This window comes from Rhinolophus hipposideros (genome assembly GCF_964194185.1).
Source record: "Rhinolophus hipposideros genome assembly, chromosome: X".
In the NCBI taxonomy this organism is placed as follows: domain Eukaryota; kingdom Metazoa; phylum Chordata; class Mammalia; order Chiroptera; family Rhinolophidae; genus Rhinolophus; species Rhinolophus hipposideros.
Genome location: NC_138046.1, coordinates 24,290,004 through 24,317,642, shown reverse-complemented (window position 1 = coordinate 24,317,642; position 27,639 = coordinate 24,290,004). Strand labels below are relative to the sequence as shown.

Here is a 27,639-nt window from a genome sequence, read left to right as displayed (position 1 = left end):
AGTGAGTCCCCCAGCAAACCCAAGTTTATCTCTCTAAGAAAGAGGATTAATAAATGGTTAATATAAATTAATTAAAAGGGAGGCTAGTTGACCAGTCAAAGGTTCCACCAAAACCCAAGGTCTTTCTGAAAAACAGGCTCTCCCTTGGGGAGCCTGTCAATCTGAGTCCAGCCCAGACCCTGGCTTCAGAAAAGCAGCAGAGCGCTTATTGACACAGTGTCTGGGGGCAGCTGAGGCCACCGCTACGAATTCAAGAAACAGATCAGATTACGCGGCACCCCCCCACCATGTTTTTCTGTATTTTGAAGCCCTTAGACATAAAATGTGACCCTATAATGTGTGCTATTTTACACTTAATACTTCTGGGTGAGCTAATAAGGTTTTCCTTCATGCTATCCAATTAGTTAGGAAAAAGTGTTGACGTAAACTAGTTGGGAGTTTAGATTTCCCCAAAAACATCCTTCTGAAAAGAAACAGTCCTCTTCTTTGGGATTCTCATCAATCACAGACACTAAGAATTCTGAGAAACATCAATGCATCCTTTAACAAAATAGCACCCATAATTGAACCATTTATTGAACACCTACTTTTCAGAGGACAAAAATGCAAACTGCACTTGGGCAGTAAGGTGAAATGTGATCTCCATCACTGTGCTGTGGGTCTTGTTGAATGTGTGTCTATATATTTTAAATAGAACTCAGAAAAATCACTATATAATTCATAATAAAGCAGCCACCTTAATATTATGTGACAATCTCATTTTCTCAGTTTATATAACAAACAACTGAGGAATTATACTATGGGATATATGACCAAGCTAATATTATACACGTTGCTTTTGTTTTGCTTTGTTTTGTTTTCCTGCGTAAAGGTTGAAGACTACAAAAGGTGAAATGCAAGCTCTCTGGTTCTTTCATTCTCTTGCTTTTTTGCTAACAGGCCACCCCTCCAAAGAAAAACACCCCCTTCTTTGTTTTCTTCATGCTGCTACATAAGGGGAGACTGCAAAAGCTGTACCTAAAGAGTGATGGTCCTCTGGGCACAAAAGGTGATTGTGGAGGATCTGAAATGGCAGCTCTTGTCTCTTCTACCGTGTGGACTTTGCTTTCTAGATACAGTAAAAAGAGGAGCCATTCATACCTGTATCTTGGTAAACAAAAACCTATGCAAATTCAACCTCTAAATGGGCAATCAGTGTTTGACTGAAAATGAGACAGCTCCCAATGTCCTTTTTGGTTTTTGTCTGTGACTTCATCCCTTTCTCAACTAACTATACATGGCAAGAGGCATCTGAGTCACAGTATTTATTTTGTTCCTTTTTTATTTGGTGAAACGGTTTGAAGAACTGTTTCTACGTGACTTCGTGTTGAAGACTGATTCCCTTTGGATTTAGAGGAGATATACCAAATGCAACTACAGGTGACAGAAAAATAGCCGCTGGCTTTCAGGCCAACCCTCCAGGTCTCAGCCCAAAGTTTGACATTGCTTGCTTTCCTCTGAACTTGTTAGAGAGTTAGTTGCTACTTTGGCCTCCAGCAGGACATTCAACCTAGTGTTTAGTCTGTTGTTGTTGTCGATGATGACTTTTTTGTCAATAAAAATAGAGATACTGCTACTTGAAGTCACAGGAAGGATGTTCATAAAATACAAGTCCAAGTTAGAAAGACTAATCTATTCTTCCATTTATTTAACAAACTTTTACTGAGTGCCTACTATGGGCCAAGCATTGGGGCTATTAGGTAAGGAGACCGAGTAACCTTCCTAATAGAAAGCTGCTCATACTCATACATTCAGGGAAACTTGAATAAGCCTGAAGAAACCTTTCTCAAGTTTCCACACCAGTTGTGGGCAATGCCAAGAAGCTCAGGATTCAAAGAATCGGATGGGGACAATTTTAAGCCAATTTCAGTGATCCAAAATGGAAAACAAGATCCAGCAAACTGTCAGTCTCCAGGATGTTCCCATGTTTTAAGGAGATCAAACAGCCTGTTGGAAGTCTCTAGGGCCAACCCCCTGAATTTCTGTTCAGACTGTTTTTCTCAATTGGAAGCCATCTCTTTCTATGCTGCTGTAGTTCACCCACTGTGTGGGCATTAAAGCAAACAAACAAACAAACACTCCTGTTTAAAATTGGAAACAAATCATTCCCTCTTCTCATCAGACAACTTAATTCTGATGGAAGTAGGACTTGAGAGTAGACATAATATTTTAACAAGCATGCCAAATTGATTCCTAAAACTCTAATCAAGCTCCTTTTTTCCTCTGCACACTTTGTTCTTACGGTTGTTATAGAGTTAAGAGTTCTGGGATTACTATGCTTGAGTTTCTTGAAAAGCATCATATACATATAGAGGGAGAATATATATCTACGTCACGTATATGTGTATGTAAACTTACATAAGATACGTGTGTCTGTATATACACATAATATGGGCATCTATGTGAATATACATAATATACATATATATATACAGACACATTTTGTATATTCACATACATACATACAAGACACACGCACATATTTAAATGAAGCTTCCTTTTATTCCTGCTTCTTCTTGAGTTCTGAGCAATGTGTCCTTTTCTTGACAATTAACTACCTGGAGTTGAAAATTCAGAGCCCCAGCTCTTTTACTGAGCCTCAGAGAGATATCGCTTAATACAAACACGTATTATAGTTTATTGTGAACCTTTTTTTCTTTCATTCTTAAAATTGGAGGAATGCTGTAAAAAAAATTGTCTTTTCCCATCAATCTCCATGGAGAAATCAATGAATAGCTATAGGAATTGTTCTAAAATGACAACTAATTTGCACACACGTACACATGCATGTGCTTGTGTATATGTGCCCAGACACTTTGAGAGTATCTTTATTTCTCAAGTAAGAATAATGTCTGTCTTCCCAGATTATACTATTTTCCCCATCAATCTTTTAAAAACAGTCACTCAATTTAGTACGAAGTAGAACTAAATAATGGATTTATATTGTGTCTGTATTAGAATCATTTGGAAAAAAAATATTTTCTGATCCTTTTTAGGTCACATGGATGTTATTAACACCTGATAACATAACTGATACCTTATTTATCCTAATTCTCAAAGTTGCCTTTCCAACATTGTCATTTGGCTGTCTTGAGGCAACATATAACCATTCAGGAAGAGTAGTATGTCATGGAACCATCTGGTTCCCTTAAAATCTAAAAGCCCACATTAACACTGATCTGATTGCTTTCTTTTTGGTCATAATTTGTGTTTGTTTGTTGTTTGGTTGGTTGGCAATTAAAGTACTTGCTGCCAAACACAGTTTATTTTCATAGAGGAAAAATGTCCACCTCATTTTATCTGAGACACAGGTTTCTCTCTATTTTTGAAGTGAGAGCCATATCACACCCAGGGAGAGGCACACAAATCCCACAAAGAAACAAAACTTCTGATTTCTATTTTCTTGACATCACATACATTTATAATGGAGGAAAATCCATCTGTTCAACCTACTAGATATTGTTATATGAAAACTCAACAGCATGGAAGAACCTTGATGATGTAAAGGTGAGCATAGCCTTCATGCTCTTTTAGACACTTGATAGTTTTAACATGGCAGCGACTATTATCTAACTTTAATTATAGGATCAAATTACTTGTCAAACATGTACTGTAACTTATTCTTCTCTGTGCTGCCCCAGTCCCTGTTTGTAATCCTGTCAGAAAGCATTATTTATTTCAAAACAGAAAAATTGTGCCACCTTCCTGAATTTATTGTGCTATAAGCAGGATAAGTACAAAATTTTAGGAATGAAAATCTTCTCACCTCTTCCCCTCTTTCTCACATATAAAGACAAGTGGGCGGAGAACAAAACTGAACTTCAAACTACATTGTCAGCATCTGCACAGCAGCCAAGACTTACTGTTCCAGCACGTGCAGCACCCTACAGCCTTAAAAGACAAAACCTTTCTTCCCCACAAGCTTCTGTGATTACTTTTTTCATACTGTAGAGCTGGGCAGATAATAATATACCTACTGGTCAAAAGGATGAATTACACAAGTGTCTAGAAGTACAATGAGAAGCAAGAGAACCAATTTGAGGCAAATAGAATTCAGGCAATTAGGGGGCTGTATATTTTAATCTACTTTAAATTTTTAGGTTTTTGCGAGTATACAAAAATGCTTTGTATTTCAGTTAAAATCTACGCACAAAATCTGCTCCTCTGTGAATTTACAAACTATTCATTTTTCTTTTTAACTCAATATTTATTAAGCACCTACTTCGTGCAAAGCATTGCTTAGGTAAAGGTTGCGTGCAAGGCAATACCAAAGATACTTTGGATATCAGCTCATAATCATAGGTTTTATGCCCCTTAAAAAAGCAGCTGTTGTGAAATGCCTGGCGTGGACAGTTGAGGGAAAAAAACGGACTTCATAATAGTCCTGGAAATCATTATGAGTGATTAAAGCAACAAAGGAAATTAGAGAAATGAAGTCGCTTTTAGAAGTAGAGCAAAAAATGCAATCACCACCTCTAGCTCAGCACTATATCAATTCTATCTCAAAATAATTTTTATAAACTCCTTCACATATGTTTTCATGCAAGTCTCCAATCATCATTATATGAAGCTGTAGAATGTTAACTGGCAAAATTTCCTTCTAAGGTCTCCGACACTAGGTTAGCTTGTGTATTCTGGCCCCAAGGTTTAGTATTTTCACTTTTTTCCCCCAAAGGATGGATTTGGTCTGAAGTCATTCAGCAAAAAGGCATTGCATCAGGAAGCAAAGCTTACTGAACTGGGATCTAAATATGTAATCACTAAAAATGAGAGAAGTTGCTTTCGGTCACACCACAGCCCTCGTAAAACTGTAAGTATCTATTGCTCTACCTGTACGAACTCTCCTTTCAGACGTGAAGCAACGTATCGCCCCACACACGTCTCTCAATGATCATCTGAAAAACTGGTGCAAAACTTGTGATATAGTAAATCCCATTGCAAACAGTTCACTTCTTCCTTTCTAGGCACACTATAGCACCTGGGCAGGAAAAGTGCACAGTTCTTTAATAGGCGCAAAACAATCTCTTTCCCCCGTTCCCAGAAGCTTGCTAAATTTAACAGCAGGACAGTCTGCCAACCAAGAAACTTCTATTGCTTGGGGAGAAGTAAAAAGGGGATAGGGATATTATATCAGCTGGGCTATGGGCAAAAGCCTTTTTAGGCTATGTTTAGGAAAGTTTCTATATATTGAAGTCATCTCCCCAAAGAATTGCATATTGGAAAAAAAATTAAACAACTTTAAAAAGTATTTAAACATTTGCATTGACAAAAGAGAAAATGTGAATATAATCAGAAAAGTCTGAGGTCTCTAGTAAGCCTTATTGTCCATATGCCTTTCATCAGAGGGGGGAAAAAGCTCAGATGAATTGTATTAAGCATTGATGTGTAGTCATTTGTACAGCTATTTCAACAGTCCCCTTTCCAAGCATTCACCCAAAGACTTACTGATTAAACCAGGGAGTCAACATAGTGAAAAACCAGCACAGATTCCAAAATTAAATCTTGTAATAGTTTTGTTTTAATTTAGGCTTTCCCAGGAATGCAATACATGTGTAGAGATAGGCTGTGGGGATCTGTGCCCAATTTACAAACACTAGCAATTTATTAATAGAAACATCTAAGAAAAAAGAACTCCACTAAAACACACTACCGTCGCTACAGCAACCCAAAAAATTCACCCTCCCTGTTGTACCTATATATACCAATCCATGGACAGCAGTCAGAAAAACGCATAGATCTACCACAGTAATGATAAAACTACATAAATGAATCACCTAAATATTAACTTTTGTTACTCATCATGATTTAATTTTGTTTTCTTGCCATAAAAGCCTATTGTGTGAATGGTAAAAAATTAAGTTATCTTTTTAATAGTCTCCTAAAATCTACCCTCATACCTTTCAGATGCTGGTAGTAAAAGCAAACTGCCCAAATGTGTTGATTAAGAGCGGGAAAAGACAAGGGCTGCAAGGAAGCCGTGGCACTGCTCAGGATATGACATGACTCTGGGGGAAATTGGTTGTTAAAAGCATTTGAAACACTATGCAGGAAGTTTCTTACTATATATATATGATGTAAAATATACATATATAAAATATATATGAAGTAGAAGAAAAAGGAAAGAACAAGAGGAAGAAAGATCGAAGCCCCCAAACTGCAACAAAGTTGAAGGGCTACTTTTCTTTCTATTTGCCATTTTGAAAAATAAAGTTTAAAAGGCGTTTTATTTCGTCGGCGTCCTAGGAAGAGAGCCACTCTCACGAACCCCAACTCATCTCCAGCCTTACCTTATACTGCTAGCGCAAACCCAGAGGCTAAGGGGTCCTGCTCTCAGCGGCAGCGGCAGGGGCAGGGGCAGCGGCAGCGGCAGCGGCAGCGACAGCGGCACATGCCATCTGTTAGCGGCAGAAGCAAAAGCAGCGCTGCGCGAGGTGGCCCCGGTACCGGGAGAGCCTTTAGCAGGGATGCATACTGAATGCCGCCATTTTAAAGTGAGGCCCTGAAATCATTAGATATAAGCAAATTAAAGCCCGCCCCAACTACATAACTTCATGGCTGGGACGTGTAACCTGGCTCCAAGTCGACCGCTGCGGGGTATAAAATGTCAAGCCCAGAGACACGCACACGAGGACTGCCGGATGGAGGCGGCAATCCCTCTGCTCCCCTCTGCCCCCTAACCCCCCGTGCTGTTGCAAGCCTCCTTTCAGGCCCAGAGGAAAGAATGTTTTCTTTTTTCGACAACAAGGGGACACTTTCCCGGGACGGGCTGGCGGGCTGGGAGGGTCAGGGGGCCCCGCGTACAGCCTCCCCCCTTCTCGCACGCTCTTGGTTCGGTCTGCTTGGAGCATACCTCCCGGCGGCCGGCGGGCGTGGGGGCTCGCGGCCCGGCAAGCGGCTGCCATGGCAACCCGGGCCCAAACCCCGCCCGGCCGCAGCCAAAGGCGTGCCCTCCACCAGCTGTCCGCTGGCAGAGTCCGCTGACCCAGGCAGCCTGGGCCGGCCTCCAGGTCCGCCCTCGCGGTGCTCTAGCCCGGCAGACAGGGCGCGCTGCGGAGACGGCGCTAGTGAGGGGACTTTAGGCGCCAAAACAGCAACTCCCGCGAAACTGCCCGGCAGCCGAGCCGCGCGCGGGCACCGGAGCGCGGGGCCGCCCTCGGCTGCCCGGCCCCGCCCCGGCAGGCCAGGTAGCGCCGTGCGGCGCACCCAGGAACGTAGCTGCCACCACCCTCACCTGGCTCAAAGCTGCGGGTGAGCGGGAATTTGGCCGCGTGCCAACCCTGCGCCCATGCCCACCCTGTGATTCTCTGTCCTCTGGCTCCTCTTGCTCGCAGCTCCCAAAGAGCGCCAAAAACTCGCGCTTCTGATCACACTCCGAATGTGGGCACTTTCTTCCTGTAGGGCGCTGTTTCCTTGCCAAATATATTCTTTGTGTGGTTCGTTCATTCGTGCACGGTTCTCAGAGAGCGCAGCGCGGGCTTTATTCTCAGGGGGTGTGGCGCCTCTCCCCCAACGCTCCCTGGCCCAGCCCCCGTTACAAATACTCTTAGTCGTTTCATTATTAAGGGAAGAGGGGTGCAAATCATAAGCTCAGCTTTTACAAAAGGGAAAACAAACAGCTTGCACTCTTCCTAGGGGTGGAGTGGGGAGGGGGTGGAAATCCAGCAAAGTTTCTTTCTAGAGCTTCAGGAACCGAAGTGCCAATGAAAAATGCAGAGTGGTTCAAAGCTGTAGGCTTACAGTCATTTCATCTACAGATAAGGTGAAATAGGTAATTTAAAAAAATGACCTTAGTCAATAAATATATCGGCTCACTGAAGGGGAGAGAGAGAGAGAGAGAAAGAGAGAGAGAGAAATACTCACCAGCTGCTTTCTTCGGTCCTCTCTTTTCTATAAATTCCCCATCCTTTAGTTCTCTTCAGCAGCCTCAGAGAGGGAAATGTTGATCTATGCGAATAGTTCCCCTTCTTCAATGGAGTTTGAAGGGTAGGAGGAGCCCTAAGGTAGGGTTCCAGATACTTTTGAATGAGAAATAAACAAAGCAAATACAACTTTATATTTTAATTTAAAAATGTACATCTGGACAGCTAAATTACAAGTTTCAATTTAATGCAAGCGTAATAGGAATAGCAGCTGTCCTTTAATTGGAGCCCTACGATAATAAATGCGTGCTTTTAATTTTAGAAGGAGAGTTGTAGTTGAGAACACATACATATGCAGGATTCTCAGTGACAAGCACAATAGCAATGCATGGTCTGCTTTCCTGCAATGAACTGCTTCACCCCCAGACAGACTTCTACATGCTAGTCAGAAAGCACAAAAAAACATCACAGGAGATATTTAAGCAGCAGTTAGGTGAGGAGTGGAATGAATTCTCAGGTTAATAATATATTTTTTTTTAATTCTGCCGGACTGATCCAAATAGAATTCTCTAGGTAATTTTAGGCAAGAAATCAATCTGTTTGTTAAATGAGAGATAATAGAAGCAGGATTATAATGGTTGGAAGGAGAACACTGGCACAAACTGTCCTTTCAATAATTGAGAAAAACCCCCATGGCGTTTGGCAAGTTTTGTGAAAGTTATCAGGACAATGTGCAGGGACAGTGACTGATGCTATTGTAATAATGGGTAGAATCTCCTAGCATAAATCAAACAGAAGAGAGGAAATTTCTCAGTATTTGAAAAAAGGGAATAAAGAAAGACTAATTACAAACCACCTCTCTCTACCTCCCTCCAAACTTGCCAAATTGCCTGCATTACTCTAAAAGTCAAATTTGGCTGACATATACGTAGGAAGTGGCTTTGGCAGTCCAGGAACTACCATAGCTAAAAGTAGAAGGTGTTGGCTACCACAGTAGGCTGGAGAGAAGGGCAAGGCTGAATTATATAACTTTATACCCAACGATCTAACAAACGAGGAACTGTTATCACAGTGAGTCAACAAAGGAGTCTTTATACTAAACATAACTTGGGTCAAGACCAGTTCTCTTACCTTTCTGTCCACGGTTGCAAACCACATCTCATGTGGGACACTCCAGGTTTCCCTAATCCCATACAGACTGGCTTGATTTTATTGTTACTGCATATTGAAATATTTGTTTGATAATAAATTTAAGGTCATAGAAAGATGAATTGGCTGGTTCTGGGGATAGCATAGCTTCAACAATGTCTCTTGCTTGAAATTTCTCACCAGTGAAAAGTTGCAAATGAGACTTTATTATTTTCTTTTTTCACACTGGAGAGGAAAGAAACCTTATAAACAAATTGTAGCCTGGTAACTGTCCTCCTTTTATCCAGGGTGGTATGACCTGCACAAATGAAGCTCGGCAAATTTCCATGCCACCAGGTCACTAGAGAGTGTTTTCAAAGGCGGTAGGAAATAGCTGTCCCCTCCCCTCAACGTTTTAAAAGGACTCATTTGCTCTCCGGGGTGGACTCACCTTGGAATTACTTTCGAGTGGTTAGAGCTAGCCAACATTTTCTTTTCTTTTCTTTCCCTTAGGCGTGATTTAGGGGCATGACCCAGGAAAAGTCGAGTTGTGTACTGACTGATCCACTAGATGAGTTATTAAAATGATGCACGTATGTTGTAGTCTCTGAATACTTAACACATTCTCCCATTGCATTTTGGGCTAATCTCAGAACCACTTTTCCTGATGAATCTTCAAAGGTCAGTGTCTCACACTTGGATTTAAATTTTCAGTCTTGTCCCTCTCCCCTATCCAGTCAAACAGAGGCATATAAGCAAACATTTCAACACAGGAAACATGCTCCCCATGCTCTCACTGCGTCTTAATGTTTGAAATGGGCACTTATACATCCAAATGTAAGGCTGAGACTGGAAGTTAGGATGTAGCAGCCTCTTAAGTGGCATGGAATAAATATAATTAACTTTGATGCAGGAAAGAATTCTAAAAGTTATGTAATGGTTTAATATAACAAAAGGATTATTATAATTCACAATTAAACAAATGTTGCTGTATTTTGAAGATGCTGGATAGTGAAAAGTTAAACTCTCTCATATATCAGTGCACTATGGTTTAGAGGGGTTTTTGAACTTTAAATATATTCTATCAAAATTATCCTTTTACTCCTCTGCTAAGGCACATAACTCATTTATTTTTCTTTTTTAAAAGCTAGTCAACATATACTATTGGACATACAGGCATGATCATGCTATGCACAAAAGGGGAAGGATCTTCATCCTCTTTTGAACCTGTAGAATTATCCCCAATAGCCTACTACTACTAGCAAATGGTACTAGTTGCTGCTGCTGTGTTCTGGCGATGGCTCCACAGGCTGCAGCCCCACAACAGCATTTGTGGTCATTCCACACAGAAGTCTATTGCGGTTGAAGTGTGGTTAAAGAGCTACAGGCACTGATTATTCATCCATTTCTGAAAAGATTTTATCATTCAGAGTTGGGGGGGTTGGGTTCAAACAAAGGTTCTGGTTAAATAAACAGAAAAAAAGCAGAATATGCTTGTTAAAAAGGGTTAGACAATCAACTAAGTGTTGGCTTCCAAGGTAACTCCTTTGTAAAATGATGCAGACTGTATTTCTTACAGAAGAAGAGATAAGGCAGTAATCGAATAACTACTTGTATGCCAAAATAATTGCAAGCATAGATAATAAATTGATCAACAATTCTCAGGTTGTAAAAAGAAGTCTGAAATTCAGATTTTTTTTTTCACTTGGAAAAAGTTGTCAGAATTATCTGAATATGTTTTAATAAACACAAAATAAAACAGGAAAAATATTAAAGAATCACATCCTCCAAAACACACCTAGACCTGATGGATTTATAAGGTGATTTTTCCCCCTAAGCCTTTGAAGAATATTATACAAAATTTCCTTGAGCATTGAAAAGTATGGTATATTTCTTAAAATTATCTTCAGAGTGAAATGTGACAAGAATGATACAGATAAAAATGACACAAAACATAAGAATAATACAAAAGGTAAGAATGATATAAAAAAGAAAAATGTGGCTATTATCACTTAGGAATGTGATAATTATAATAGCAACCATTTAATGTGGAAATACTACATGCCAAGCACTGTACTAAGAAACATTTTTCACAAGTTAGCTCATTTAATCCTCACAACAATCTCTATAAGGTATATATTATTATGTTGCCATGTTAAGAAAAGGAAAGTGAGGCTTATCCGAATTAAAGTAACAAAGCTATTAAATGGTGGAACAAGGATTCAAAGTTAGTTGTCTCTGACGACAGGGCCCATGCTTTTCACTACACAGTACCAAATAGAACTATTATATGGTCCAGTTGGATTTGAACTCAGACACTTGTGCCTTCTAGTATGACATACAGCCTCTCATTGATGTGGGCATTTTAACCAAGTTCTACCAATAAAATACAGAAACATATTAAAATAATTTTAAGCCTTTATCAAGTATTGTTTATTCCAGAAATGTAAAGATGATTTCAGACAAAGATAACAATATTGTTGAAAAATGTATGTTTATCCCAGTAAATACCAAAAAAGCATTTGATAAAATCCAACTCCTTTTTATGGTTAACATCTTTTAAATATAGGGATAATGAACTATCTCTCTAACGTGATAAAAAAATGTATATTCAAAAACCAAAAAAACCTAATTGCCTACCTATTAGAAAAAGAAAGTCATTTCCCATAAAAACTGGGCCAAAAAAAAGGGGAGCTTTTATTCATTTATAAGTTCAGTGTTTCTGAGAAATTCTTGTTTTGGTAACAAGGTATGAAAATAAATTAAATTAGAAGTAAATATTGGAAAGGAAGAAATTTCAGGCAGAAAAATGTTACACAACATTAGTACGTACATAGAAAAGCCACAGAATCAACTTCAAGTGATTAGACGAAAACAACAGAGTTCAGCAAATTCACAAAATGCAAGGTAAGTAGCATTATAAAAGCCAATAAAATATGTACCAGTAAGCCAACAAAAAGGAGAAAAAGTAACACATTTACAATAAAGCAAAAACATTAAAGTATTTGAAAATACATAAATATATACACAGAATGTAAGATACAGATGGCCAATAGACATATGATAAGATGCTAAACATAACTAATCATGAGAGAAATGCAAATTAAAACCACAATGATATACCATCTCACACCAGTCAGAATGGTCATCATCAATAAATCAACAGACAACAAGAGTTGCTGAAGATGTGGAGAAAAGAGAACCGTTGTGCACTGTTGGTGGGATTGCAAATTGGTGTAGTCACTATGGAAAACAGTATAGAGGTTCCAAAAAAAAATTAAAAATAGAGCTACCTTATGACCCAGCAATCCTACTTCTGGATGTTTATCCAAAGAAATCCAAAACACCAATCTGAAAAGATATATGCACCCCTATGTTCATGGCAGCGTTATTTACAATATCCAAGATATGGAAGCAATGGAAATGCCCACCAATAGATGACTGGATAAAAAAGAAGTAGCACATATACACAGTGGAATATTACTCGGCCATAAAAATTATGAATTCTTACCTTCTGCAACAACATGGATGGACCTAGAGGGTATCATGGAAGTGAAATAAGTCAGACTGAGAAAAACAAATACCATATGAAGTCACTTATATGTGGAATCTAAAGAAGAAAATAAACTTTCAGACAAAACAGAAACAGATACAGAGAACAAACTAATGGTTACTAGTTGGGAGGGGAGGTGGGGGGCTGGGTGAAAAAGGGGAAGGGATTAAGAAGTACAAATTGATAGTTATAGGAGAGTCATGGGGATGTAAAGTACAGTATGGAGAATATAGTCAACAGTAATGTAAAAACTATGTATAGTGTCAGATGGGTAGTAGACTTACTGGGGGCATCACTTCATAATTATATAAGTGTTTAACCACTATGTTGTACACCTGAAACTAATATAAAGTAATATTGAATGTCAACTACAATTGAAAAAATAGTCACGGGGATGTGTGGTGCAGTATGGGAAATATAGTCAATAATTTTCTAATAACTATTTACAGTGTTGGGTGGGTAGTAGACTTGTTGGGATTATCACTTTGTGAATTATGCAAATGTCTGATCACTATGTTGTTCTGTATGCCTGAAGCTAATAAGAAAAGGAATATGAGAAAAAGAAATAATATGAAACCTTAATGGCAGAAACGAAGAAAAATCTGAATAAGTGTAAAATCATACTACATTTCTGAATGGGAAGACCAATAGTATAGAGCTTCTTCACAGGATGATTTATAGATGTAAACAATTAAAATGAAGATATCTCTTATCTCAAAAATGTTATCACAGGGCTGGCCAGTGGCTCAGGCGGTTGGAGCTCCATGCTCCTGGCTCCGAAGGCTGCCGGTTCGATTCCCACATGGGCCCTTGGGCTCTCAACCACAAGGTTGCCGGTTCAACTCCTCGAGTCCTGCAGGGGATGGTGGGCTCTGCCCCCTGCAGCTAAGATTGAGCATGGAACCTTGAGCTGAGCTCCCGGATTGCTCAGTTGGTTGGAGCGCGCGTCCTCTCCACCACAGGGTTGTCGGTTCAACTCCTGCAAGGGATTGTGGGCTGTGCCCCTTGCAACTAAGACTGAAAAGACAGCAACTTGGAGCTGAGCGGTGCCCTCCACAACTGAGATTGAAGGGACAACAACTTGGCTTGGAGAGAAGGCCTGGAAGTGCACAATGTTCCCCAATAAGGTCCTGTTCCCCTTCCCCCCCCCAAAAAAAAAATATATATATATTTATTTATTTATAAAAAAAACGTTATCACAGTAATTTGTAGTAACAATTAATTGTAAATGACTATATAGGGAAACAAAAGTCTAAAAGAATATCAAACATTAGAATGTATTGTAAATTACACTAGAAGAAATGGCAGAAATCTGATGAAAATCAGAAATATTGATCAGTAAACTGAATAGTGATACCAGAAAATGGTCTACTAAAAGTAAGAATTGGGGTTGGCCCGGTGGCTCAGGCGGTTAGAGCTCCATGCTCCTAACTCCAAAGGCTGCCGGTTCGATTCCCACATGGGCCAGTGGGCTCTCAACCACAAGGTTGCCGGTTCAACTCAAGTCCCATAAGGGATGGTGGGCTCTGCCCCCTGCAACTAAGATTGAACGCGGCACCTTGTGAAAAACAAAAACAAAAACAAAAAACAAACAAAAAAAAAGTAAGAATTGAATGTTTGATGATCAGAGCAGAACAAAACAATGGAGAAAGTACTCTCTATTCTGTAAATTCAGCTGGGGTAACTGGTCATGACTATGAAAAGGAAGCAACATAAGCCTTTAACTCTTACCATATACCGTATAATGATTCTTTCCACATGAACTAAAAAACTAAATATTTAAGGAAAACTTTAAAAAATGTATTAAGGATAGACTAGAGGATTTAACTCAACTATAGGAAATTTTTAAGTTTGAAAGTAATACAAAACATTGCAAAGGAAATACTTGTCAGAGAACATTAATAAAAATGTAAAACCATTATCAAAAGATTAAATGATGGAAATACTAGGAAGTGCATGGATAAATGAATAGCATCCAAATTGTATACAGAGGTTCTACAATTTTACAAGACCATTACCAGATCCCCAAGGGACAAATAGTCAAAGGATATCATCAAGCCAGAAAAAATATAGTTCCAACTAGGAGGCACCATTTGACACTTAATTGACAAAAATAACAATATACAAAGTAATACTTCACAAGTTTTGGAAGAACAGGCTCATTCAAATTGCTGATGGCCATGCAAACTGGGCCAAAAATCATAAAAATGTTCATAGTGTTGGAACCAGGGATCCTAATCATGGGTAAAGAAGGAAGTCATTGGGGGCCAGAACAGGTGAGTAGGGAGGGTATTCCAATACAGTGATTTGTTTACTGCCTAAAAACTCCCTCAAAGACAGTGCCACGTGAACTGGTGCATTGTTATGATGTAAGAGCCATGAATTGCTGGCAAAAAGCTCAGGTCATTTTCGTCTAACTTTTTCATGCAGCCCTTTCAGCACTTCCAAAGAGTAGACTTGGTTAACTGTCCAGTTGGTACAAATTCATAATGAATAATCCCTCTGATATCAGAAAACTTTAGCAACATAATTTTGACTCTTGACTTGGATTGATGGAACATTTTTGATTGTGGAGAATTGGCTGACTTCCATTGTGTACTTTGACGCTTTGTTTCAGGGTCGTATTAGTAAACCCATGTTTCATCACCTGTGATAACATGGCCTAAAACATCTTGCCTCTCCAAAAGGTCTTGGCAAACTTTGTCTTTCCTTTGCTTTTGTTCATCGGTGAGCTCCTTCGGGACCATTTTTGCACACACCTTTCTCATGCCAAGATTTTCAGTTGAGATTTTCCTAACTGTTTCTTTATTGATGTTTACTTGGTCTGCTATGCTTCTCACAGTCAGCCGATGATTTGGACGCACAATTAGATGAATGTTTGCAATATTTTCATCAGTTCTGCTCATTACTGGCTGCCCAGACCACTCTTCATCAGTGATGTGTTCTCTCCCTTCAGAAAAACAATCCATTTGTACACTGTCATTTTCTTCATGGCATTATCCCCATAAACTTGGACTACCATGTTCCTGATTTCACTTCCACTCTTGCCAAGTTTAACAAGAAATTTAATGTTTGTTCATTGCTCTAATTCAATCTCAGACATTCTCGCGAGGGCACACAAAAACATGCAATAACAATAATAAACACCACTCAGCCAGACACCGCCACATGTCAACATGAAAACAGCTGTGAGACACTGGTATACCAAGGTTATGAAACCTCACTGAACTGTTTGTACAGTGCTGCCAATGTAAGTGCACGATGGCAAGTTCGAGAAACTAATTGTCAGACCTCATATGTATAGTACCAGGGGTATACTGGACTAACTGGGAGATCACTGCATAAATTACATAAATGTTTAATTTATATAATTAGATACTATGCTGTACACTTGAAACTAATATAAAATAATATTGAATGTCAACTGTAACTGAAACAATAAATAAATATTTTTAAATGCTAATATTGGGGAAATTTTTTTTAATTTTTATTACCTTGAAAATCTGTTTAAGACAACAACAAAAGGGCAAAGAAATAATGGAGACACAGCCTAACCAGAAAACTAAAGATAGAATGACAGGAAATCGTCACAGATCAATAATCAACCTAAATGTAAATGCACTGAACTCACCGATAAAAAGGCAAAGTGTAGCAGACTGGATCAAAAAACTAAACCTAACAATATGCTGTCTCCAAGAGACACATCTCAGCTACAAGGACAAGCATAGACTCAAAGTGAAAGGGTGGAAATTGACACTCCAAGCAAATGGTACCCAGAGAAAATCAGGTGTGGCCATAATGATATCAGATGAAACAGACTTCAGGGTGAAAAAGGTAACAAGAGACAAAAATAAACATTTCATAATGGTAAAGGGGACTATACAACAAGAAGACATAACAGTCATCAATATTTATGCCTCCAAAAGAGAGCACCGAAATATTCCAAGCAACTACTAACAAAACTAAAGGGAGAAGTTGACCAAAACACAATTATACTAGGGGACTTAAACACATCATTGACAGCTATGGATAGATCATCCAAACAGAAAATAAACAACGAAATAGCAGCCCTAAATGACACATTAGATGACATGGACATAATTGACATATATAGAGCACTTCATCCTAAAACATCAGACTATACATTCTTTTCTGGTGTACATGGAACATTCTCAAGGATAGACCATATACTGGGACATAAAATCAGCTTCAGCAAATTTAAGAAGATTGAAATCATACCAAGCATATTCTCTGATCACAAGGCTTTGAAATTGGATTTCAACTGCAGAAAGACAGCAGGAAAAAACACAAATACATGGAGATTAAACAACATACTTTTAAAGAATGATTAGGTCAAAGAAGAAATTAGAGGACAGATCAAAAGATACCTAGAAACAAATGACAATGAAAATACATCCTACCAAAATTTTTGGGATGCAGGGAAAGCAGTTTTAAAAAGGAAATTTATATCATTACAGGCCTATCTCAAGAAAGAAGAAAAATCCCAAATAAATAACCTCACGTTACACGTTAAAGAACAAGAAAAAGAAGAACAAGTGAAACCCAAGGTCAGCTGAAGAAAATAATTAACAAAAATCAGAGCAGAACTAAATGAAACAGAGAACAAAAAGACAATAGAAAAAATTGTGACAAAGAGCTGGTTCTTTGAAAAGATTAACAAAATTGATAAACCCTTGGCTAGACTCAATAATATAAGAAGAGAGAAGACACTAATTAACAAAATCAAAAATGAAAAAGAGGAAGTTATCACGGACACCACAGAAACAAAAAGGACCATCCAAGAATACTATGACGGACTATATGCCACCAAATTAAATAACCGAGAAGAAATAGACAAGTTCTTAGAAACATATAGCCTTCAAAGGCTGAACCATGAAGAACTAGAAACTCTAAACTGACCGATCACCAGTAACAAAATTGATTCACTCGCCCAAAACCTTCCCAAAAGCAAAAGTCGGGACCAGATAGCATCACTAGTGAACTCTACCAAACCTTCAAAGAGGATCTAATACAAACCTTGCTCAAACTCTTCAAAAAATTGAAGAAGAGACAGTACTCCCTAACTCATTTTATGAGGCCAACATTACCCTGATACCAAAACCTGGTAATGACAACACAAAAAAAGAAAACTACAGACCATTATCTCTGATGAACACAGACGCAAAAATCCTAAACAAAATTCTAGCAAATTGAATACAAAAGGCATTAAAAAGATTATTCATCACGACCAAATGAGGTTCATACCCGGGGCACAAGGATGGTTCAACATCTGGAAATCCATCAATGTGATACATCACATAAACAAAATAAAGGACAAAAATCATATGATTATATCAATTGATGCAGAAAAAGCATTTGACAAGATACAACATCCATTTATGATTAAAACACTTAATAAAAAGGCATGGAAGGAAAATACCTTACCATAATAAAGGCCATATATGACAAGCCCTCAGCTAACCTCATAATTAATGGTGAAAAACTGAAGCCCTTTGTTCTACGTTCAGGAACATGAAAAGGCTGTCCCCTATCACCTTTGCTTTTCAACATAGTGTTGGAAGTCCTTGCCAGAGCAATCAGGCAACAGAAAGAAATAAAAGGCATCTAAATTGGGAATGAAGAAGTTAAATTATCACTCTTTGCAGATGACATGATGCTATATATAGAAAACCCTAAAGACTCCACCAAAAATCTATTAGAAGCAATCAACGAATACAGTAAAGTTGTTGGCTACAAAAACAACGTACAAAAGTCCATTGCATTCCTATATACTAACAATGAAATCTCAGAAAAAGAAATACAAAAGCAATTCCTTTGCAATTGCAGCAAAAACAATAAAATACCCAGGAATAAACTTAATCAAGGATGTGAAGGACCTATATGTTGAAAATTATAAGACATTTTTGAAAGAAATTAAAGAAGACACAAAGAAATGGAAAGACATTCCGTGCTCATGGATTGGAAAAATCACCATAGTTATAATGGCCATATTACCCAAAGCAATATACAGATTTAATGCAATCCCCATCAAAATCCCAATGGCATTTTTTAAAGAAATAGAACAAAAAATCATCAGATTAGTTTGGAACCACAAAAGACCCCGAATAGCCAAAGCAATCTTAAGAGAAAAGAACAATATTGGCGGTATTAATAAATAATACCTAAAAAACAATAAAATAACAATATTTTAACTGAATGTTAAAATAAACATTCCCTGACTTTAGCTTGTACTACAGGGCTACAATAATCAAAACAGCATGGTATTGGCAGAAAAAGAGACACAGAGACCAATGAATAGAATTGAGAACCCAGAAATAAAACTACGTAAATATGGACAGATAGACAGCCTCTTCAATAAATGGTGCTGGGAGAACTGGATAGCTACATGCAAAAGAATGAAACTGGACTGTTATCTGTCACTATGTACCAAAATTAAATCAAAATGGATCAAAGACTTAAGCATAAGACCTGACACAATAAACTGCTTAGAAGAAAACATTAGTACGAAACTTGAGGAACTTGGGTTCAAAGAGCATTTTATGAATTTGACTCCAAAGGCAATGGAAGTAAAAGCTAAAATAAATGAATGGGACTATGTAAAACTTAAAAGCTTCTGTACAGCAAAAGAAACCATCGACAAAATAAAGAGACAACCAACTGAATGGGAAAAGATTTTTGCAAACAGTGCCTCCGATAAGGGTCTAATATCCAAAATATACAAGGAACTCATGAAACTCAACAACAAAAAAAACAAACAACCCAATTGTAAAATGGGCAGAGGACCTGAAAAGACATTTCTACAAAGAGGACATACAAATGGCAACTAGACATATGAAAAAATGCTCAACATCACTAATCATCAGAGAAATGCAAATAAAAACCACAATGACATATCACCTCACCCCACTCAGAATGGCTAGCATCAACAAGACAAATAGTAACAAGTGTTGGAGAGGCTATGGAGAAAAAGGAACCCTCATACACTGTTGGTGGGAATGTAGACTGGTGCAGCCCTTATGGAAGGCAGTGTGGAGGTTCCTCAAAAAATTACGAATAGAATTACCATATGACCCAGCAATCCATCTCCTGGGTATGTACCCAAAAAATCTGAAAACATTTATCCCTAAAGACACGTGTGCTCCAATGTTCATTGCAGCTTTGTTTACGGTGGCCAAGACATGGAAACAACCAAAATGTCCTTCGGTATATAAATGGATAAAGAATTTGTGGTATATGTACACAACGGAATACTGTTCGGCCGTAAGAAAAGATGATATAGGAACATTTGTGACAACATGGATGGATCTTGAGAGTATAATGCTAAGCAAAATAAGTCAGACAGAAAAAGCAGAGAACCCTATGATTTCACTGATATGTGGTATATAAATCAAAAACAACAAAAGAACAAGACAAACAAATGAGAAACAAAAACTCATAGACCCAGACAATAGTTTAGTGGTTACCAGAGGGTAAGGGGGGTGGGGGGAGGGAGATGAGGGTAAGGGGGATCAAATATATGGTGATGGAAGGAGAACTGACTGTGGGTGGTGAACACGCAATGGGATTTATAGACGATGTAATACAGAATTGTACACCTGAAATCTATGTAAATTTACTAACAATTGTCACCCCAATAAAATTAATTAAAAAAAAACAACAAAAGAACAAGACAAACAAATGAGAAACAAAAACTCATAGACCCAGACAATAGTTTAGTGGTTACCAGAGGGTAAGGGGGGTGGGGGGAGGGAGATGAGGGTAAGGGGGATCAAATATATGGTGATGGAAGGAGAACTGACTGTGGGTGGTGAACACACAATGGGATTTATAGATGATGTAATACAGAATTGTACACCTGAAATTATGTAATTTCATTAACAACTGTCACCCCAATAAATTAAACAAAAGAAAACAACAACAACAAAAAAATCTCATAGACACAGAGAATAGTTTTGTGGTTACCAGAGGGTGAGGTGGAGAGGGGTGGGAGATGAGGTTAAGGGGAATCAAATATATGGTGATGGAAGGAGAACTGACTCTGAGTGGTGAACACACATTGGGCTTTATAGATGATGTAATACAGAATTGTACACCTGAAATCTTTGTAATTTTACTAACAATTGTCACCCCAATCAATTAAAAGAAAAGAAAGAAAAGTGGGGACAATGACAGTACCTACTTCATCGGGTTTGTGGTGAAAATTACATAAAATAGCATTATGCAATGCACTTAGAATGCTGCCTATGATATCATGAGTGCTGGCTATTTTTATCCAGGTACAAATAGTCATTTATCAGCTTCTCCTGCAATCAGGAGAATTTTCTTCCTGGGTCCAGGGAGGATGCATACCAAATACAAAGGTGGATGATGATCTATTTTCTCTTTGATCCATATTTGAGTGGAGCACAATAAAGCCATAAGGTAATGTCTTTGACACAGGGAGACTTTGGAAATGACCATAGAAACCAGACTGAGGGTAATCCTGAAAGCCTGGGTCGTATAGGGGCACTCTTACTCTTTAGGCTGCAAAAAGACACAAAACGTCCTGCCATCATACATAATGTCTTCAAAAATCCCTCTCGAAATGAACAAATTACCCAGCAAGAATAACACAACCTGTTAGCTGGATGAACACTTTAGCACAGATTACTTTTATCAGATTACTTAGTTTCTGGAAACTGAATGATGAAGCCAGCAGTGAAGGATGGCTAAATGGTACTGGGAGGAAAGGAAGAGGGAAAGGGCATCTGGAGGCAGCCTGAGGGCTACTGAGGACTAAAGCCAAACTAAGCCAGGGTCTACATGGGCCCCTGGATTGAGCATAGAACACCCTTACCCCTAGACTCTTCCCTACTCCCTTTATCCTGTCTTATTTTCAATTTCTCTATTTTTTTCGTGTACCACACATCACATAAGGCAGTGCCAGGCACACAATCAACAGATATTTATGAAGTACCTGCTGAGTAAAAAAGTGCCAGAAGTCTCCAAATGCTTCATGTGTATGCTATCTTGAACACACTAGGTATGGTTCAAAAACTACTGACTAGGTCTACACAGACAATAATTTAGTGGTTACCAGAGGGTAAGGGGGTGGGGGGTGAGTGATGAGGGTAAGGGGGATCAAATATATGGTGATGGAAGCAGAATTGACTCTGGGTGTTGAACACACAATGGGATTTATAGATGATGTAATACAGAATTGTACACCTGAAATCTATGTAAATTTACTAACAATTGTCACCCCAATAAATTTAATTAAAAAAACAAACTACTGACTAGGAAGGGTTATATATTGGATGTTGACCTTCTTCGTAGGGTGAGGCAGGCACTTGATGCTGAAACATAGCATGTTCTAAGAAAGTGCTCAAAAAACAAATAGAATACACTGATGGGCACTCGAGAATTAGGCAGAGGTAGAAGATCCAAGCACAGAGGTGGTACACATTCAAGAAAATGCCAAGGCAGTATTCATTCCAAGAACCAGGAGAAAGCTGTTTCCAAAAGAGAGGAAATTAAGAAAAGCAGCTTTTTACTGAGTGCCTTTTTGTTTCAGGAACTTTCATTGACCTTATCCTCACAATAGGGTCAAAATTAATTATTGTCTCTATTTTTTTTTATAAATGGGAAAACTGGTCATCAAAAATGCTGGGCAAATTGTAGCATACTGTAGTGGCTAATGGCATAGACTTGGACTTAATCTACCTGGGTTTGAATCCTGGCTCTGCCACTTATTAGCTGAGTGGTCTTGAGCAAGTTATTTAACCTCTTTGTTCCTCAGTTTCCTCTTCAGTAAAAAATAGGATAATAATAGTTCCTGTCACGTCCAGCATGACACGGGCAGTGAGAGAATGAGAAGGGGTGATGAAAGGTTAAGAAAGAAACTCAAGTCAAGAGATTTAAGCAATAGGGGCCAAGGTTCTCACAGCCTCAAAGGACTGAGAGCCAGAATCGGGCCACCGTATGGCTCTTATTGATGTACACACAAGGAAGTAGCATTGTTTTTTCCATGGTCTGTGAGTCCCATACATCATACCAGAAAACTGATTCAAACCAATCATCTTTGCCTGCAAGTGGCCGGTACCGAAACTCACATGATGTATTAGTAATTGTTGTATGTACCTCCCCAAGGGACAAAACCTTTATGCTGAAACTTACTGATAAGAATAGATGGAGAATTGATGTTATCACATCACTAAATCACTTCCCAAGCAGGTTGTGGGAAGAAATATAGCCACAGAGGCAGAAGCTCTCCTTTGATGGGGGATGGTAGGGGTCTAGGCCCACTTCTATTAACCCTGTGAGTTCTCCTGATGGCCCCTATGAGACTGTGCCTGTCTTAGGTTGTTCCTCCCTTGAGGAATCTTACCTGTCATTGACTAACCAGGCATCATTTGGAGCCAAATAGGGAGACATAAGGTGTAAGCACAAAGGTGAAGCAAAGTTGCTGAAAGGATCAGTCTCACAGACTCTTCTTTCTTTAGGGGTAGACACAAGGGGACAGAGGGGTAGGCTGCTGCGTGACAAGTTCCTACTTTATATAATTTTTATAAGGCTTAAAGACATTAACATTTATAAAATACTTAGAACAGTGTCTTCCACATATGGATTGTTATATGAGTATTTGTGGAATAAATAAAATAAATTTGTCCAAGGTTCTGTGACTATATGAGAAAGAGGCAGGACTTGAGCCCAGGTCCAAATCCTTCAGTCTTAGCACAATTCCTAATTCCTCCACGAATCCCAAATCTTTCTTTTCTTCAAGGACTCCTTGAAGTCCTCAATCCCCCAGGATACTTTCCCTGACCAATCCCTACTTCGATTCACAGCTTAATACTCAGTCACAAGAATAGATTTGAATTTTTTTTCTGCATATTGTCTTGTTCCCCATACTAGCTTATGCATTTATTCTTAAATACTTCACTTACTTCTTGTCATCTTCCAAAATGCCCAGCTTTTTTTTGTGTTTGAATTGAAATCGTGCCCACAGATCTTAAATGAAGTGGTGGCCCTATAAAATTTTGAGTGAGACAAGCATACTGCAAATAATAATGGTTTAGAATCCCTTGGTCTATGTAGCCCACATTTTCCACATCAGTCCATTCATTTTCACAGTTTTGGTTTCACACTAAGCAATGGCTGAAAGAAATGATATGGTTTTTAACACAGTCTATATAAACTTTTAGCAGGCCTTTTCTCTATTTTTTTAAATGATTATCTCACTTGTCATCATTTAAAAGCATTTGCTGAAGAATGTTAATAGGAGATAAAAAGAGAGAGACAGAGAAGCAATATAGTACCACCAAAACTCCCATAAAAAACATAATTTTCTATGTTATCCTTTCCAGGCATATTGCACTGAGTCATAACAAATAATAGCAATGGAAAATGGCCAAATGCACACTGGTGTATTTAAGTACAAAAGGAGATATAGAGTTATTTTTAAGAAACACTCTACTTCTAAAGTGCTTTCTGAGCCTTAAATATACCATACAGTCATATCTCTGAAAGGGAAGAGAAATGTACCTAAGTTCTAAAACCACTTGCTGAGACAGTAGTGAATGTGCTTGATTTCCCTGATCAGAACCCTTCATTCCAATTTGATGCAACCAATAAATGAAATGACTTGGCTGATTATAAGTCAGTCTCCCATGAACATTTGTTTACATTTGAAAATCACTATTCATAATTGCTGTCTCTGCTCAGGGGAGGCCCAGCGGGGATTACAAGAAGTGTTGCAAGGTTCTACAGAGGTGTGATCACCAGTTACGACATGAATCTGGCACTGTATATCCACACTCTGTCTGTCTTGGCATTTGGATCCATCAGTTTTCCTCCTTCACACAACTAAAATTAGCCAGAGACAACAGAAATCTTGGGGAAGAGAATCCAGAGCTGTAAATAACATTCAGATCTGGTATGTCATGATACAGGCATCCCAAGTCCACTTTGCTCCTGAGAAATAGTCTGTAATTATATGGTAGTTACCATGTTCTTTCAAAAAGCCAATGATAACACAATCTCATTGTCAGAGAGAAGAGCAAGGTTGGATATAAGTCAGGATCGAGTACACATCACTAATATTATTTCCAAAAAAACCGGAAATTGGCAATTTTCCTTAATCATTTTTTTAGTTTATTGGGGTGACAATTGTTAATAAAATTACATAGATTTCAGGTGTACAATTCTGTATTATATTATCTATAAATCCTATTCTGTGTTTACCAATCAGAGTCAGTTCTTCTATCACCATATATTAGATACCCTTACCCTCATCTCCCACCCCTCTCCCACCTTACCCTCTGGTAATCACAACACTATTGTCTGTGTCTATGAGTTTTTGTTTCTCATTTGTTTGCCTTGTTCTTTTGTTGTTTTTGGTTTATATACCACATATCAGTGAAATCACATGGTTTTCTGCTTTTTCTGTCTGACTTATTTCGCTTAGCATTATACTCTCAAGATGCATCCATGTCACAAATGTTCCTATATCATCTTTTCTTACGGCCAAATAGTATTCCATTGTGTACATATGCCACAACTTCTTTATCCATTCATATACCGAAGGACATTTTGGTTGTTTCCATGTCTTGGCCATCGTAAACAAAGCTGCAATGAACATTGGAGCACACGTGTCTTTAGGGATCAATGTTTTCAGATTTTTTGGGTACATACCCAGGAGAGGGATTGCTGGGTCATATGGTAATTCTATTCGTAATTTTTTGAGGAACCTCCACACTGCCTTCCATAACGGCTGCACCAGTCTGCATTCCCACCAATAGTGTATAAGGGTTCCTTTTTCTCCACAGCCTTTCCAACACTTGTTACTATTTCTCTTGTTGACGGTAGCCATTCTGAGTGGGGTGAGGTGATATGTCATTGTGGTTTTTATTTGCATTTCTCTGATGATTATTGATGTTGAGCATTTTTTCATATGTCTATTTGCCATTTGTATGTCCTCTTTCGAGAAATGTCTCTTCAGGTCGTCTACCCATTTTACAATAGGGTTGTTTGTTTTTTTTGTTGTTGAGTTTCATGAGTTCCTTGTATATTTTGGATATTAGACCCTTATCGGAGGCACTGTTTGCAAAAATCTTTTCCCATTCAGTTGGTTGTCTCTTTATTTTGTCGATGGTTTCTTTTGCTGTACAGAAGCTTTTAAGTTTTACATAGTCCCATTTGTTTATTTTAGCTTTTACTTCCATTGCCTTTGGAGTCAAATTCATAAAATGCTCTTTGAACCCAAGCTCTATAAGTTTCATACTAATGTTTTCTTCTAAGCAGTTTATTGTGTCAGGTCTTATGCTTAAGTCTTTGATCCATGTTGAATTAATTTTGGTACATGGTGACAGATAGCAGTCCAGTTTCATTCTTTTGCACGTGGCTATCCAGTTCTCCCAGCACCATTTATTGAAGAGGCTGTCTTTCCTCCATTGTATGTTTTTATATTCTTTGTAAAAAACTACCTGTCCATATTTACGTAGTTTTATTTCTGAGTTCTCAATTCTATTCCATTGGCCTATGTGTCTGTCTTTCTGCCAATACCATGCTGTTTTGATTATTGTAGCCCTGTAGTACAAGCTAAAGTCAGGCAGTGTGATACCTCCAGGATTTTTATTTTTTCTTAAGATTGCTTTGGCTATTCAGGGTCTTTTGTGGTTCCAAACAAATCTGATGATTTTTTTTCTATTTCTTTAAAAAATGCCATTGGTATTTTGATGGGGATTGCATTAAATCTGCATATTGCTTTAGGTAATATGGCCATTTTAACTATGCTGATTCTTCCAATCCATGAGCATGGAATGTCTTTCCATTTCTTTGTGTCTTCTTCAATTTCTTTTAAAAAATGTCTTGTAGTTTTCAGCATATAGGTCGTTCACATCCTTCGTTAAGTTTATTTCTAGGTATTTATCCTTTTTGCTGCAATTGCAAAAGGAAATTTTTTTTGTATTTCTTTTCTCTGACATTTAATTGATAGTATACAGGAATGCAATTTACTTTTGTACGTTGATTTTGTAGCCGGCAACTTTACTGTATTCGTTGATTTTTTATAATTGCTTTTTGGTGGAGTCTTCAGGGTTTTCTAAATATAGAATTATGTTATCTGCAAAGAGTGATAATTTAACTTCTTCATTCCCAATTTGGATGCCTTTTATTTCTTTCTCTTGCCTGATTGCTCTGGCAAGGACTTCCAACACTATGTTGAAAAGCAGAGATGATAGGGGACAGCCCTTTCGTGTTCCTGAACGTAGAGCCAAGGGCCTCAGTTTTTCACCATTAATTATGACATTAGCTGAGGGCTTCTCATATATGGCCTTTATTACGCTAAGGTATTTTCCTTCTATACCTATTTTATTAAGTGATTTAATCATAAATGGATGTTGTATCTTGTCAAATGCTTTTTCTGCATCAATTGATATAATCATATGATTTTTGACCTTTATTTTGTTTATGTGATATATCACATTTGATGGATTTGCGGATGTTGAACCATCCTTGTGCCCCTGACATGAATCCCACTTGGTCGTGATGAATAATCTTTTTAATGCATTGTTGTATTTGATTTGCTAGAATTTAGTTTATGATTTTTGCATCTGTATTCATCAGAGATATTGGTCTCTAGTTTTCTTTTTTTGTGTTGTCCTTACCAGGTTTTGGTATCAGGGTAATGTTGACCTCATAAAATGAGTTGGGGAGCACTGTCTCTTCTTCAATTTTTCAAAGAGTTTGAGCAAGATTGGTATTAGATCATCTTTGAAGGTTTGGTAGAATTCACTATTGAAGCCAACTGGTCTAGATGTTTTGCTTTTGGGAAGGTTTTGAATGACTGATTCAATTTTGTTACTGGTGATCGGTCTGTTTAGATTTGCTAGTTCTTCATAGTTCTGCCTAGGAAGGCTATATGTTTCTAAGAACTTGTCCACTTCTTCTAGGTTATTGAATTTGGTGGCATACAGTCATTCATAGTATTCTGAGAGGATCCTTTGTATTTCTGTGGTGTCCGTGATAACTTCCCCTTTTTCATTTCTGATTTGTTAATTA

The 27,639-nt window shown here is 38.2% G+C and overlaps 1 protein-coding gene across 3 annotated transcripts in view; it reads right to left on the bottom strand.

The window, feature by feature from the left end:
• The window catches only part of MBNL3 (muscleblind like splicing regulator 3), a 137,786-nt gene extending 131,190 nt beyond the window's left edge, over positions 1-6,596 (bottom strand). For 2 of the 3 annotated variants that reach the window (XR_013992973.1, XM_081043221.1), the window contains exon 1: positions 6,327-6,532. The gene's annotated coding sequence lies outside the window, so the exon portion shown is untranslated. Of the gene's footprint in view, positions 1-6,326 lie in introns of all 3 variants that reach the window. The other variant, XM_081043216.1, reaches the window with a different exon arrangement.
• Between the last annotated feature and the right edge of the window lie 21,043 nt (positions 6,597-27,639).